Here is a 15,847-nt window from a genome sequence, read left to right as displayed (position 1 = left end):
TTGTAGAGGGAGATAATATCAACAGGAGTCAGAAATTATATCAGAGCTTTATGTCCTGTGATTAGTGGGAAACTTCTGTGAATCCTTGACCACAGCCATATGCACACATGATGTCTCAGGATGAGGGATGGCATTTGGAGCAGAGTCTTGGTTCCACTGTCTGGGGAGTCAACCCTTATATGGAGATGCCAGGTGAACTGAAACAAAAAATGTGTCTTGCTAACTGGATGAGCAGAAAAACATTACAGACAACAACAAAAAAAAATGAAAGAATGAGGGAGTCCCAATGCTTACCTGCTGAAAAGACTGTGGGGGCCTTCTCACAGACACAACACCTTAGTAGGTGCCCCTACCAGCACCACAAATGAGGAGAGAAAAATGACTGAAAACTGTTCCAGGCAAAATCCAAAAATTTACAGCCACAACAAAAACAAGGACTTTCACCAGGCAATCTCGAAACCTATGCTAGCAGTTTAGGGCACCAGACAAAACTGGGCCCTAACATCTTGCTCAGGGGAGGGGATGAGAAGGCATGATATCAACAAACACAAACGCTGGGAGTCAGGTGAAAGGAATAGGACACTCCTTTACTTAACCATGGAGGAAAGACTTATATTCCTTCTCATCAACCAGGCATTCCAATCTGTTGGCATGGCATGGTCTCCCCTCACTGGCTAGGCACAATTCTGGCCTCTGCTAGGGCCTAACACATCTTAAAATAATATTCTACAACAGCATTTGATTTTCAACATGTTTTAAAAGTATAATTTGTGAGTCAGAATTATTATAAATTTTATCAACTAGTTTAAATAAAGTATTTTTCATGGAACAAATGTTTTATAATATTTAATATTATTAGTGTCAGATAATATTAAAAAACTCAAACAAAACCAAATGCTGGGAGAAAATACATGTTATTTCTAATCCTTACTAGTCACATTGTTCTGCCATATAATATATATTGGTACACCAATACAATTATTATTAATAATAATAATAATAGATAACTTTAATAATTAATTTCTGCTTGCACAAAAAGAAAGCAAGAGCTAATAATAAGTAGAGGAGGATGATTAAACACAGGTAGTCTGACTACATGAGCCCTTTTGCATGAAATCAGAGCAGGCACATTCAAACCTTCCAGGTATTTCCAGAACTAATAAACAACATATTCATCCAGAAGGCAAGTGTAAAATCTTATGATTCTCCTTATCTTTCCTCACATTTGATTTTTTTCAGACATTTTTCCTTTTTTGAATTTCTCCTAATTCTCAGTAACATAAACATTACTTCATGTACATCTTAACCAATCAATATTTCCTTAGATTTTTGAATATCATATTTAACTGTGTATATGAAAGCATAATTTTTAATACAGTGTCTCACAACTTGTCAGGAATATTTTATAGGCTAAAATTGACTGTTCTTTTAAAATAATTGCCTCTGTTGTCTACTGTATGTGCTGTGATTGGTGACTTTGCTAGAATCTATCAGAAGAGATAGAAGCTTGCTCCTACAATGCCAGCTAAGTTTCCTGAAGTGGGAATCATTAATGCCAAAGAAATTGTCAAATCAAAGAAGCTGAGAGAGAAGACAGGATAGAATTGGGAGATCTGAGCTAGGCAATGGTGGCATACATCTTTAATACCAGCACTAGGGAGACAGAGGCAGGCTGATCTCTGTGAGTTTGAGGCCAGCCTGGTCTGCAAGAGCTAGTTCCAGGAAAGGCTCCAAAACTACAGAGAAACTGTCTCAAAAAACCAAAAAAGAAAGCAAAGAAAGGAAAGAAAGAAAGAAAGAAAGAAAGAAAGAAAGAAAGAAAGAAAGAAAGAGAAAGGAAAAATTGGGAGGTCTGTCTGGTCATGCTGAAACAGCCAAACAGTGCAGAGTTTAATTCAGAATGTGCTTATATACAAAAGCAGAACAAAGTACATCATAGCCAGTCATTCTGTATCTAATCACAATACCATTCCTGTCCTTGAGTAGTGAGCAACCTCCTAACTAACATGCGCTTGCTGCTCAGAAGCAGCCGTACTTTCTATCTCGGTGTTCCTGAGGTTTGTTGTCAGCAATATACTTTCTATTAGATAAGAGTGTCACAATAAGATAATTATAGTTTCTCAGTTTACATAATTGCCTTATGCCTTAATATGGGGCATGATTTTACACACATACATGAAAGTTTGTAACTGGGAAACTTGCTTCAGTTTTAAATCTTTCATTTTTTTTTATCATTTGTGTCTCTTCCTTAAAGTCTTGCATGTTATTTTTCCATTGTTTAAAATGAAAGAGGGAAGGAGAGGATGTGAGAGACACAGGGAAGAAGAAGGGGTGAGGTTTACTGAAAGATTCAGCTGTGCTGCACACTCAGACTTGCAGAGTTCATTTTGATGCCAACTCTACACACACAATCCTCTTCTGTGCCTCAAATGTCGGTGTCAGTTGTGAAAACAGATCATTTTATTCTCCCTCTTGGGGAGGTCAGCGTATGAGTGTGTAATTGGGCTGTCACTGTGTTTGTACTAAAATGAGTTTGAGCTGCTGAACAAGGACATAGGTGATAATGCACTGCATGATTACATTTAATTTCAATTTCAATTGTAATTCTCTTGAGTCCTGGGCCTGATTTCTAATTTTCCTTTCTTTGTGACAGTGGTACATAGGGTGATAACTTCAGATTTTCATCAGTAATTCTCAAAAGTCATGTTTAAGTCTACAAAAACCTTTTCCTTTGAAATGTACGATGATATCATTGTTTTGATAATTTTTGGTGATTTTCTTCCGTACTTTAAACATCTTCCTCTCTTCTAGAAATATAAAATTGCTTGCTATCTAGGATGGATTATTCCAGTTTGGCAAAAGTTGACTTAATTCATTTAAAACAGATTATACAATGCTCACCAACCTCGGTATCTATACTTAATTAGTCAAATATCTTGGTTCTAGAAATAATTCTTGAAGAGAAAATATGTAAAATGTCCCACCATTAAGAAGAAGTTATTATTCTTAATTGAAAGCTCCTGGGTGATGAAAAACCATTTTTTCTTCAAAGAAACTATGCTGTGTATATCAGCTACACTCCAGGACAAGTTCTATGCTCAAAAGTAGTTAGTCAATACCAAAATGTCTCTATGATTCTTGTTTCTTTGTAATTTTTTATTTTTCTTTCTCTTAAGAGAGAAAAAACAGAACATTGGGTGTAAGGTGATCTGGGAAGAGTTTGAAAAGTGAAAAGAATATCATTAAAATATATTCTATGAAAAAGATAAATAATAAAAATAATTTTTACTTTTTCCAAATGAATAAAGATTGCTGCATTGTCTATTACATCTATGAAAGACAGAAGTTGACATATGAGCTTAGTAAAAAATAATTAACAAACTTAAAACATTAGAATATTTATCATTTTTACTTATACAAAGGTGCAGAGGTTAGCTCACAATATGCAATAAGGGAGAATGACCCAAAGTAAAAACAAGTTGCTCACATATGTTGCTGTGAGAATTGACACTCTGGTTAAAGGTAATCTTGAAAGCTGAAATGAAAAGGGCTGGTGCAATAAGGAAGATGAAGAACAGAATTTGTAGCTGGGTATTAGCTAAGCAAAAAGACATGCAAAAGGACAGCGCTTCCGGTCAGCAATGGCAGGCTGACTGGCCACCGAGGCCCACCTGGAATGGCTGGCTATAAGTCACTGTTTTCCTTTCAGAATTTTTCTTCTGATACAGTTAATTATAACAGACTAAGTAAAGGTGGCATCTAAAAAAAGCTTATTCCTGTTTCAGGAAAGAGAACCCAGACCATCCTGTAGACAAGGAATTAACTGAGAACTTCTTTGCCACTGTAAAAACAATAGGACTTATTGCAATTAATAACACTTGGGATACTTGAAAAGTAAGAGAATAGCAACTCTGGCGAAGAGACTAACAACTACTAAATGGGTAAGGTCAGCAATGAAAAATGCCACTTTAGAGATGGACAAATACCCTTAGAAGGATGGCCGCTCATGAATGGAGGGATAATGCATAGAGCAGAGCCATTGGGTCCTCCATTAGCTTGGCTCAAGATAGCTCAGAGAGCTCATCTTTCTCATAATAGATAGCTGAAACTTTGTCTAGTTTCTGCTATAGCTCTATAAAAGCCACCAGGCAGGAGAGTTCAACAATAATTTTCTCTCTTGGGGACCCCATCCATTTTTGGGGATTTTATTTTTCTTAACTTCTCACCTGCTCTTGATATTTCTTAACAAAACTTGCTCCAGCTGTGATCACTCTCTGTTGTGTTAAATCTTTCGTCTTAATTGACATAAGACAATGAACACAGGAACCAGTATCTGGAGTGGACCAGTATCATACATTCTTGAGCTAAGCAAAACAAGGCTGAGTAAGGTTCCATTAAACTAATAAACTTTCATCAAAATGACCACTTAACCAAGATAATCTACCTTATGACATTGTAAGCAACACCTTCACAATTGGAACATCATTCTCCACCCTTACACCATGCGCCTGTTTTCTTTACAAATGAAGACTCTCCTTTTAATGAAGCAGTTGCTTGCTTTTCCATTATGAATGGGAAAATACTTACATATAACTAGGCAGCAAAACTATTAATTGTGTATTTAGAAAGAAATATAATCTTAGAAAGAAGAAAATAAAGTTAAATTTGTACATGTTAAAATAAATGTTAAATAAATGTTTTATATGATAAAATAAATCATTTATCCCTTAGCCTCAGAGCTTTGGGTTTAAATTAAATCTATAGAAATCTGCTGTTAGGCAGTGGGCACATACTTCTAATTCCACCACTTGGTAGGCAGAGACAGATGGATCTCTGTGAGTTCAAAGCCAACCTGCTCTTTAAAGTGAGTTCCAGGATAGCCAGAACTTTTACACAGAGAAACCCTGTCTTGAAAAACCAATTCTAATAATGATAATAACGAGCTGAGATGTTTCTTTGTTCTTGTAAATAGCATGTTATGTTTTGATACATGGTACTTCCCATGCCCTTACACTCTGTGGAGCTACTATCTCTGGGAGTTGTTTTCATTCTCTCTGTCCCTTCTACCTTTTGGCAATTTTCCTTCTATTCTCTTAGTGTAGAACTTTTCCTAGAACACCGGGACTTACAGCTAATAACCCCACATAACTCACTGAAGAAGCAATTCCACGTTCTTCGTTCATGGCCCTGTGCTGGTTGTGATTGCTAAAAGGAGAATGGTTGAGTTCAAGACAACTGCATCAATGAAAAGCCCACTCTAGCACGGCTGGTAACTTACAGAGGTGCCTCTAGGGAGCTCCCTCCCCAATACAAGTCAGCTGCAAAGAATAATCTTCTTTGCCCTATGTTGTGGATTTTAATTGTATTTTAATAAATAAAGACTGACTGAAGATCTGAGAGTAAAACAGTCCTACTGGTCAACCTTACAGACCAGATTATGGTTGTTTCTGTTGTTGCTTTGTTTCTTTTTCAGTGATGTTTTATTTTGTTTATAGGTTTGGGGAATTTTGTTGTTTTTTAGTTTGTTATTGAAAAAGGACTTAAAGTTGGGTGGGTAGGGAAAAGAGGGGGATCTGAATTTACTTGAGGGAGAGAAAAGATATTATCAAAGTCTTTTTAAATTTAAAAGTCATTTAAATTATAGAAATAATAATTAAAATAAAATTATAATAGAAAAAATAAACAGTGGAAGTAAGAGAGCCAAATAAAAAGGACAAGAAACATATATAGACACAGAGATACATCCATTCACATGTATAGGAATTCCATCAAAACACAAAGAAGCACCCCTTTCTCATCCTTCACCACCAATGATCTGCTGGAGCACATGAAGGGGCCAGGTCCTGCAGATACTAAGTTGCAGGATCTCCTTGACACATGGCAACATTAGGATGTCCAAAAGGAGTCCCAGAGAGGGCCCAATAGAAGACAGAGGTCTTGAATCAGACCAATGACTCATTGTAGTAAATACTTGTGCCTAAATGGCCTTAAATCTCACCAGATATTTGTTAGTCACTCTCAGAAGCTTTGTGTTACTATTGTGCATCTTGCAAAGGGGTCACTATCATAGACAAAAAAGTTTTTAGCTGGGTGACATTTACCTTTCCTTTTGGTAAGGTACAGAGGACCTTCCAGTACCATGAACGCTAGTAGTAGAGGGTGAAGGATCTAGTTAGGTACAAGGTCAATTTCTGCATGTTCAATGAACTGAATAACTTTCTTCAATAAAATGTACCAATCAGTTAGTGGAGAGCAGTCAATAGCCTTGTCAATAGCTTGTATTGTTTGGGGGTTCCTATTTTATCCCTTTGGCCAACGACTCAATTATATTTATCACATTCCCAGAACTGGAGGCTTCATGTGGTGCAGTCAGGTCCCCATCTCTTCCATTATTTGGTAATTTCATTTAGATCGCCTTAGTATATGTATACATTTTAGGATGTTATTACTGTATTAAATTTCCATTATGATCATCCAAATGTTCCTGATGTTTATCTGTCCCTTTCCACATTTCTTCCCTCACTACCTTTTTCCCCACCCCACTTTAATCTTGCTATTATTTACTTATATATGGCATTTGTATAAAAGTGAATATATACCCATACTATATTTGCCTTTAGGGGTCTAGGTTACCACATTCAAGATATTGTTTTCTAGCTCCATTCATTTGCCTGTGGTTTTCATTATTTATTTAAAAAAAACATGAATAGTAATTCAATGTGAAAATGTGCCACATTTTCTCAAGTATCTATCCATTGATAGACATCTTGGTGGTTTTCAAGTTTTGGCTATTATAAATAAAGCCGCAATGAACATGGTTGAACAAGTGTCTCCGTGTTAAGACACAGACTCTGTGGGTATATGCCCAAGAGTGATACAGCAGATCCTGTGGTAGAAAAGTAGCCAGCTTTTTAAGAAACAGACACGGTGATTTTTATAGTGGTTTTATTAGTTAGCACTCCCACCAGTAATGGAGGAGTGATCCCCTTGTTCCATAACCTCACCATCATGAGATGTCACTTGTTTTATTGATCTTGGTCATTTTGATTGGTGTAATATAAAAATCTCAAATAAATTTCAATTTGCATTTCCCTAATGGACAAGGATGTTCTATATTTCTAGAAGTGCTTCTTAGTCATGCATATTTTTTCTTGAGGATATTCGGTTTATATCAGTATCCCATTTTTAATTGGATCAGTTATGATCAGATTCTTAGTTCTTTTTATATTTTAGATTATACTCATCTATTGGATGTGAAATTGGTAAAATTGCCATTCTGTAGTCTGCCAATTTGCCTGACTGATGTTGTCCTTTGCCACATAGAAGCTCTTCATTGAACCAAGCTATACGCATATGCAATTTTCTTTTAAGGTATCCCTCCAATTTTACAGTATTTTTTTTTTAAGATTGGTAAGTACAATACCTCTTCAGAAGTAGGTGAGTGGACCTAAACTGGAAAACCAAAATCTACTAATTGTTCAGTCAAGAACAGAGCACCATGAAGGAATAAGAAAAAAAATGAATCCATCCAGTAATTGCCTCAGTGAGAATGGCAAATGTCTTTGCTGTTGACCCCTTATACTCTCTTTGTATATGTGTTGAGATTTTGCTGCTCTGTTTTTATTTCAGCTATGTTAGTTAGGTAGTGTGACCAAACTTCTTTAATTTCCAAAAAGACAATGGTATCATATGTCTTCCCAACTCCTATCCTTTCCTCTGAAACTTATTGAAAACATTGTAATTTGCTAACTTACCAGCTGTTATTTTGCTTAAAATCATTACTGTACATGTCTTATTCATGCAAAAACCCCTTTCTCTAGTCTTTATTTTTTAATTCCTACATGTTCTCTGCAACTCAACAACTTGTTTTTCCCAAAAAGAATTTCTTCATGTTATATGTCCCTCTACTATGTTCTCCTATAATTCCTGTAGAACATACTTTCAATAGTTGACTATTTCCTGTGAAAATAGAGTCTAGAGACTGTATTTAAATTGATCATATTTTATTTTAGTATTTACACTATTGTAAAAATTTTTGAACTTTATAAAATATTGTAATATGCCACAAAGTGAATATATCCAATGTCCAAGAAATTAGAAAAAATATGGAAAGCCGAAATTGATTAGTGCTGACTTGGATACTTCAGAGCACAAGAAAATGAATAGGCAACTACATGATTAATAGAGAGGCAATATTCAATGAGCTACAAACAAAAAACTCAGGAGGACATTTTGACTCTGGCATTATAAACTTTGCAATTCAAATCGATGATTGCGAATTTGGGCTTTTCCCTGAGGTAGCATTTCATCACTATGTAGATAGGCTGACAGGCTTTATCTCATTTATCATTTCTGAGTTCGAGTGGGATAATGAGCCCTCATCTAGCCTTGGCATGAATGAGTGTGGTGATTGATTGGCAATGCCTGCCTGAGAAGAGAAATTACCTATCAGAAGAGTGATAGGTATTTTCCATTTCTATGCTCATGTGTTTATGTAATAAATCATCTTTTAGTTGCCTTTTTATTCAAATTTTTTCCAGAAAATTCCTAGGGAGATATAGAAAATAAAAATGGACTTAAGGAACCTATAAAAAGCTGATGCAAAACTATAGAAATGTAAAACTGTAAAACGCTTGAAGCAGAATTGTTCTTTCTACAGATAGGGAAGTCAGGATCTGCACAGATTACAAAGGTTTGCCCAGAAATGCTTACCAGTTGAACAACACTAAAACTTGCATGTTATATTTCCTGGTCTAGCATTTTCAGCATGCACAATCCAATTTAATTTTATACAAAGGACTGTGTAACAATAAAACAACTTAATACTGTGACAACTGGTCTAATTTTGTTTGCTCTCTCCCCATTTTAAAATTCTTATAATATATTGAATGATTAGATTTTATAAAAAACAGACAACTAGCAAAAATTACTTTCCCCATATATTTCTATATAAATTACTTATTTTTCATTCTTAATTGAAAATAGATTCTTCTCACATTCAATATATCCCAACCACAGTTTCCCCTTCCTCCACTTTTCCCAAATTCATCCCTTACCTCCCTCTCCCCGTGAGACATTCCCCCTTCATTTCCTTCATAGAAAAATCTCCTGGAGACAGCATTTAAACATCACAAAGTGAAATACAATAAGATAAGGCAAAAGACCTGATATCAAGGCTGAACAAATCAATCCAGTAGAATGAAAAGGGTCCCAAGATCAGGCAAAATACTCAGAGACATGCCTGATTCCACTATTAGGAGTTCCACAAAAACACTAAGCTAACAGCTATAACATATATGGAGAGGACCTGGTGCAGACCCATGCAGGCCTTGTGTTTGTCACTTTAGTCTCTGTGAAACTCAAATGATCCCTGCTTATTTGATTCAGTGGGCCATGTTCTTCTGGTGTCCTCTATTCCCTCTGACTCCCACAATCTTCCCTTCCCCCTCTTCTGAGGGTAAGTTACCCATATCAGAGGTGGAGACCTCCAATTTACACTCTTTTGATACATAATGTCTGGCTGTGGGTGCCTGAACCTGCTCCCATCTGCTGCCAGAGAAAGCATCTATGATGGCAACCGAACAAAGTACTTATCTATGAGTATAGCAGAATAGCATTAGAAATAATTTTATTGATCTCTTTCCTTTTGTGTTTGGTTCTACCCTATGTCTCTGGGCTTTCAAGTCTCCTGTTTCTGGCCACCCAGGGGGTGTAGGCCATGGACTACATGCTAAGAGCTTTAAGCTAAATCAGATTTTAATTGGCCACTCGACAAGTTCTGTGCCACCAGTGTCCCAGGACATCTAACAGGAAGGATAGATTGTAGGTCAAGGGCTAGGCCAAGGGTTTTGTGGCTGCGTTGGTGTTCATCAGTGTCTTTTCATAGCTTTCAGAGTACCTTTTTGTGCCAAAGAGACAGGTGAAGAAATCTCCTACTTTCTTAAACAGTGATTTTTCTCTTTTCTTAGACCTCCATGCTTATCTAGCTGTGTGTCTGCCCATTGCAGAAACAACTGTTTTAACAAACTCCACACCCACAATAATCCTTCTTGGTGTCCATCGTGAACCCTATTTGAGACCTTTCATATACAACTTGACATGTTTCATAAAAAAAAAAGACTACATTTTATGAAGAGCTATTCATTGCACTGTAGCCCCTTTAACACAAATTTTTCTACATGGAGTATCACAAGATGATGTTATATCAGAATATGTGGTCACAGAAAGACAAGGGAAGGGACAGAGAGATGTTTAAATTAGGAGGAAGTATGGAAAAGAAACCAGAGCACCAAAGAAGGTATTTAAACAGGTATGTGTCTATCTCTTTTGCAATCTGCCATTCAAGTTTTAAGATTAAGCTTTTTGTTTCCTGTGACGAATTCACTAGAGTGTTATATTATATTTACACAAAATAAAACTGGTGACAGACAGCAGGAATGGTTTGGAACCCCATAAAACTCATGCCCAAAACTATTAAGAATAAAATAATCAGTGATAAGGGTGGTTAGCAAGTACATTCATTTTATTTCAAGCATTGAAGTAATTGTTGCATTCATATCACCTTACTTAAGAACCACTGTGAATCTGTGTTTGTTTTTTTAACGATCTCGTCTTACAGCTAAGGAAAAAAAAAAGAAATTTGAAGCAGTCAACTGATTCAAAGTCATGAAGACAAGAAAACACACAAAACCATCTGTCCCCAAACCCTACACAATTCACAAAGCATCTGTAAAACTACTTTCCTTCCTTATTTTTTTTTCCTGTGATTTACCCACAGAAAGCAATATCTTCCTCCACCTCCACTGAGGTAAGACTTGGCCAGACTTGGAAAACTCTGGATCCCCATCCATTCTACCAAGTGGATGTTCTGTTGGGTGAATTAGTTGACTGAACCATTCTAAACAGTCGGTGATAACCTCTGGCTGTGCGAAGACGCATTTATGACTTATCAGCCATTTCATAGAAACATTACCTGATCTTTTAGGCACAAAGCAAGTACAAAGGAGCTCAAATTCTCGGCACTAGGGGTAGATCACCTCCCTGTTGCAGTGCAAAGGCCCTTGCAATTTTGTATTAGCATTTATCTCCTTATAGATGACACAGAATTAAAACAATTGATTAACTTCCCCAGGATATATATATGTACAAACAATTCTTTTTTTTAATTTATTTTTTATTGAGAAAAGGAAGAAAAAAAAACAAGTTTCCACCTGTACAAACAATTCTAAATGAACTCAGCAGTTTACATATAAATGGAACATTGGATTTTATATATAGGATATTAAATACGTATATCCATGTAACAATAATTATTAAAGCAGAGATTATAGATTTGAGAGAATGAGAAGAAGGCACAGAAGGAGCTGAATGTGTGCAGGAGGAGTGAAAGTGATATAGATGCAGTGCTCTTATATAAAATTTTAAATAAAAATTATTCTTAAAAAAGGATGACTCTCTCTTTGGTCTTGGATAACCAGTTGGTATACTTTCCCCTGGGGAATACTATTTCTGCTATCCTCAGCGTTCCTTACTTATATACATTATACATACATATATACACATATATTTTTATTTTAATATACATATACACATACATACTTATACATATCTGTGTGTACATGCAAACAACAATTAATGAAAACTGAGGTCAGAAATTAGGAATAAAGCAAAAGTGGTATATGGAAGTGTTGGAAGTAGGAAAGGATAAGGTGAAATGATGTAGTTATAATTACACAATAAAATGAAAAAAGGTGAATGTAGAAACACATTTTTATCTATGCTTTGAATCTATAAAATTTTCCGGTAAATACAGCATTTATTTGACAATTTACAATAATTTAGTTCCTCAATAATTTTGTGGTCTAGTATATTGCTGTTTTTTCATATATTAATTTATTCAGCTTTTGTGCAATATACATAGAAGCAAACATTATTCCTACTATAAAAGTCTAGAAAATCAGGCTTTGTCTGAGGATTTATGCTTTCATATATTTGTTTTAAATCCATAGAATTTTTTTTTAAAAAAAATTGAATCAATACTTACAAGCACAAACAAAAGTGTTTTCTATTACATCCCCTTGTGATGGGATTTATCACAGATATCAAGATGTGGGCTTTTAAATGTTGGTAGAGTCTAAACCATGATCCTGTTTAGAATAACATGTTTTCAACAGTGCATTTCCTCACTCTTGTCCTAGAATGGCTGTTTGTCTCCACACTGGCACCTGTGTCTTTGGGCTCTCCCTTCCATGATGGTTCCTACTCTGGCCTTCTGAGTCTCACCTTCTCTTTCCATTTGAGTTGAAGGAAGTTGTGGACTCTTTTAATTTCTAAACTCAAGAGTACACAGGACACTCTGTTCAGTCTTTTACTCTATTTTCTGTGAGTTTGATGATGTGTTGATGTTCAGTGAAGGAACCTAGACTCAGACAGAAGCCATGTGTTTTCATTCATATGTGGGTCTGTTTTCAATGTGTGTGTGTGTGTGTGTGTGTGTGTGTGTGTGAAGCACATACATGTGGTTGCTGGTTCTGAAACTAGAAGGCTATGAACAGAAAAAAAAGGTTTTAGGTCAGAGTGACACAGAAAAGGAACTATTGAAGAAAAGAGTACAAATGGAGGGATGGAATACATAAAAACAAATAATGTATAAAATGTAAGGAAGCCTGTTATCTTATATGCTAGTTTAAAAATGAGCCAGTGAAACTGGGCGATGGTGGCGCATGCCTTTAATCCCAGCACTCGGGAGGCAGAGGCAGGCAGATCTCTGTGAGTTCGAGACCAACCTGGTCTACAGAGCTAGTTCCAGGACAGGCTCCAAAGCCACAGAAAAACCCTGTCTCAAAAAACCAAAAAAAAAAAAAAAATGAACCAGTGAGGAAAAAAATCATTTCTTTGGAATCAATCAGATCTCCATTATATATGATTGCAAAGCATATTTATTTTGTTTTAAAGTTGTGTTGGCTTTATATATTTAATTCAGAGATTGCTGTTGCACCCATAGCAAGGGTGGGTGTTTTTGTTCCCTCTTCTGTTCTTTGTGTCCTACAAAGCCTACAGCCCTTAAGTCTGTGGGAGAAAAAAAAAAAAAACAACTGTTACCAGTAAATTGTAAAAGGCTGATAAGAAACCACATTTTGTCACCTGCAAGCTGAACTGCCCAGCTCCCTAGATTCAGCTCCTAAAGACCTATTCCTGCCCACCTGACTGCCTGCCACACTGCTCACCCCACTGCCCACCTCACTGCCCACTTCACTGCCCTCCTTACTGCCCACAACACTGCCAGGATTCTTCCCTTAACTCCATCAGGCTTCCTCTGCAAGGTGCAGGCCACACAAATCAGAACAAAAAGTGAGTGACCTGCCTGCTGGCTGAACTGCTCCACTTCTTAGATGTGGTTTCCAAAGACCAATTCCACCCTACCCATCCAGCCCTGCCTCACTGAACACCAACCTGCTAAGCCCTTTGTCCCAATTCTGAAGGACTTTTGCTCTCAAGTACGTAAATCAGAAGAACAGGTGCAGCCCACACCTGTTTGAAGAACAGGCACAAACCAAACAAGCCAGAAAAAAACAGAGAAAAGAAATCAGACAGAGACTCCCTGAAGGACCAGAGACAACACCTGCTTCCAGAAGCACAGACAGACAGCCCACAAGCTGACCTTCTCCACTCACACAGCTTCCCCAATCTCCACTCTCTTCCTCATCACCACAACCTACTCCTCAACTCTGGCAGAGACACCTTGCTGCACCAAAGGCTCAACTAGGCAACAGAAATCCAACTCCTGACTGGGGCATGGACTTTTTACTAAGTCAGAGGACATATTGGCACCAGAAATGTAGGCCACAAAGACAAGACGAGGAAACAGAAACCAAGGAACAAAACACCCATTCATTAAAGGCAAACACGGAAATCAGCATCTAGACCTATAATCATCCCAAACCCATGTGCTCAAACAGCCCAGTAAGAACACAATCATCACCAACCAAGTCAATGTGACACAAGGAGAGTCCAACTATCCTACAACAAGATGTGAGTATTCCAACACAGCTGAGAAACAAGAAAATGGTCTTAGTGTCCACTTTATGAAGATAGTAGAGGTCCTTAAAGAGAAAAAGAAAAACTCCTTTAAAGAAATCAAGGAAAAGACAAACAAGAAATCAGAGGAAATCAATAAGTCCCTTAAAAAATGCAAGAAAAAATAAATAAAAAAAACAATGGAAGGAAATTGTTCAAGACCTGAAAATGGAAATAGGAACAATAAAGAAAATACAAAACAAGAGAATTCTGGAATAGGAAAATCTAGGTAAGTGAATAAAAGCTATAGATTCAAACATCATCCAAAGAATAAATAAGATGGAAGAGGGAATATCAGGTGATTAAGATATAATAGAAAAAATAGATTCGTCAGTCATGCCTATAAAGTTACAAGAAGTTTACAAATACCAAATAGATTGAACCTGAAAAGTAAATGCCCTTTTCATTTAATAATAAAAACAGTAAACATACAGAGCAAAATAAGAATATAAAAAAACTTCAAGGGAAAATGCCAAGTAACATATAAAGACTGAACTAATAGAATTAAATTTAACTTCTCAATGGAGAATCTAAAAACCAGAAGGGCCTGGACAGAAGTCCTGCAGACTCATAGAGACCATGATGACTATACACAGCAAAACTTTAAATCACCAGAGATGGAAAAACAAGCTATTTCCTGACAAAATCAAATTTAAACACTATCTATCCATAAATCCAACCTTAAAGAAGGTACTAGAAGGAAAACTTCAACCCAAGTTAAATGCCCCTCCAAACCTTACACCAGCAAAACCCAAATAAGGAAGCACCACACACACACACACACACACACACACACACACTCTACCTTCACCACCACCACCAACGACAATATAACAAGTATTATCAATCATTGGTCATTAATATATCTCTATATCAATAAACTCAATTTCCAAATAAGAAGACCCAGGATAAATATGAGATCCATCCTTCTGTTGCATACAAGAAATACACCTCAACATCAAAGATAGACATTACCTCAGAGTAAAGGGTTATATAAATGGACCCAAGAAACAAGCTAGTGTAGTGATTCTAATATAAAAAAATAGACTACAAACCAAAATTAATCAAAAGAGATGAAGAAGGATATTTTATATTCACCAAAGGAAAAATTCACCAAAACAGCATTTTAATTCTTAACATTTATGCCCCAAATTCAAAGGCACTCACATTTTTAACAGAAACATTGCTAAAGCTTAAATGATTCATCAAACCTCACACATTAATACTGGAAGACTTTAATATCCTACCATCATCAATGGGTATGTCATCCAGACAAAAACTAAACCAAGAAATAATGGCGCTGATATTATTAATCAAATGGACCTAACACAAACCTATAGAATATTAAATCCAAACACAAAAGTATACCTTCTTCTCAGCATCTTATGGAACATTCTCCAATATACCCATACACAGTCAAAAAGCAAGCCTCAACAAATACAAGAAATTGAAATAACTCCCTGTGTTCTATTAGACCACTACAGTTACAGCTGGATTTAAAAAAACAACAGAAACAACAGAAAGCCTACAAATTCATGGAAACTTAACAACTCTCTGCTAAACAAATGTTGGGTTAAGACAGAAATAAAGAAAAAATGAAAGACTTCCATAATCTCGAATACCCAAACTATGGGACATGATAAAATTTCCTAGCACTAAGTGCCTTCATAAAGAAATCAGAACAATTGCATAATAGTAACATAGTAGAATACCTGAAAGCTCTAGAAAATAAAAAGAACCCAATAGTAATAGACATCAGGAAATTATCAAA

Source organism: Microtus pennsylvanicus, chromosome 11 (genome assembly GCF_037038515.1).
Source record: "Microtus pennsylvanicus isolate mMicPen1 chromosome 11, mMicPen1.hap1, whole genome shotgun sequence".
Classification (NCBI taxonomy): Eukaryota; Metazoa; Chordata; class Mammalia; order Rodentia; family Cricetidae; genus Microtus; species Microtus pennsylvanicus.
The sequence above is the reverse complement of the archived record's forward strand: the minus strand, read 5'-3'. Positions refer to the sequence as shown.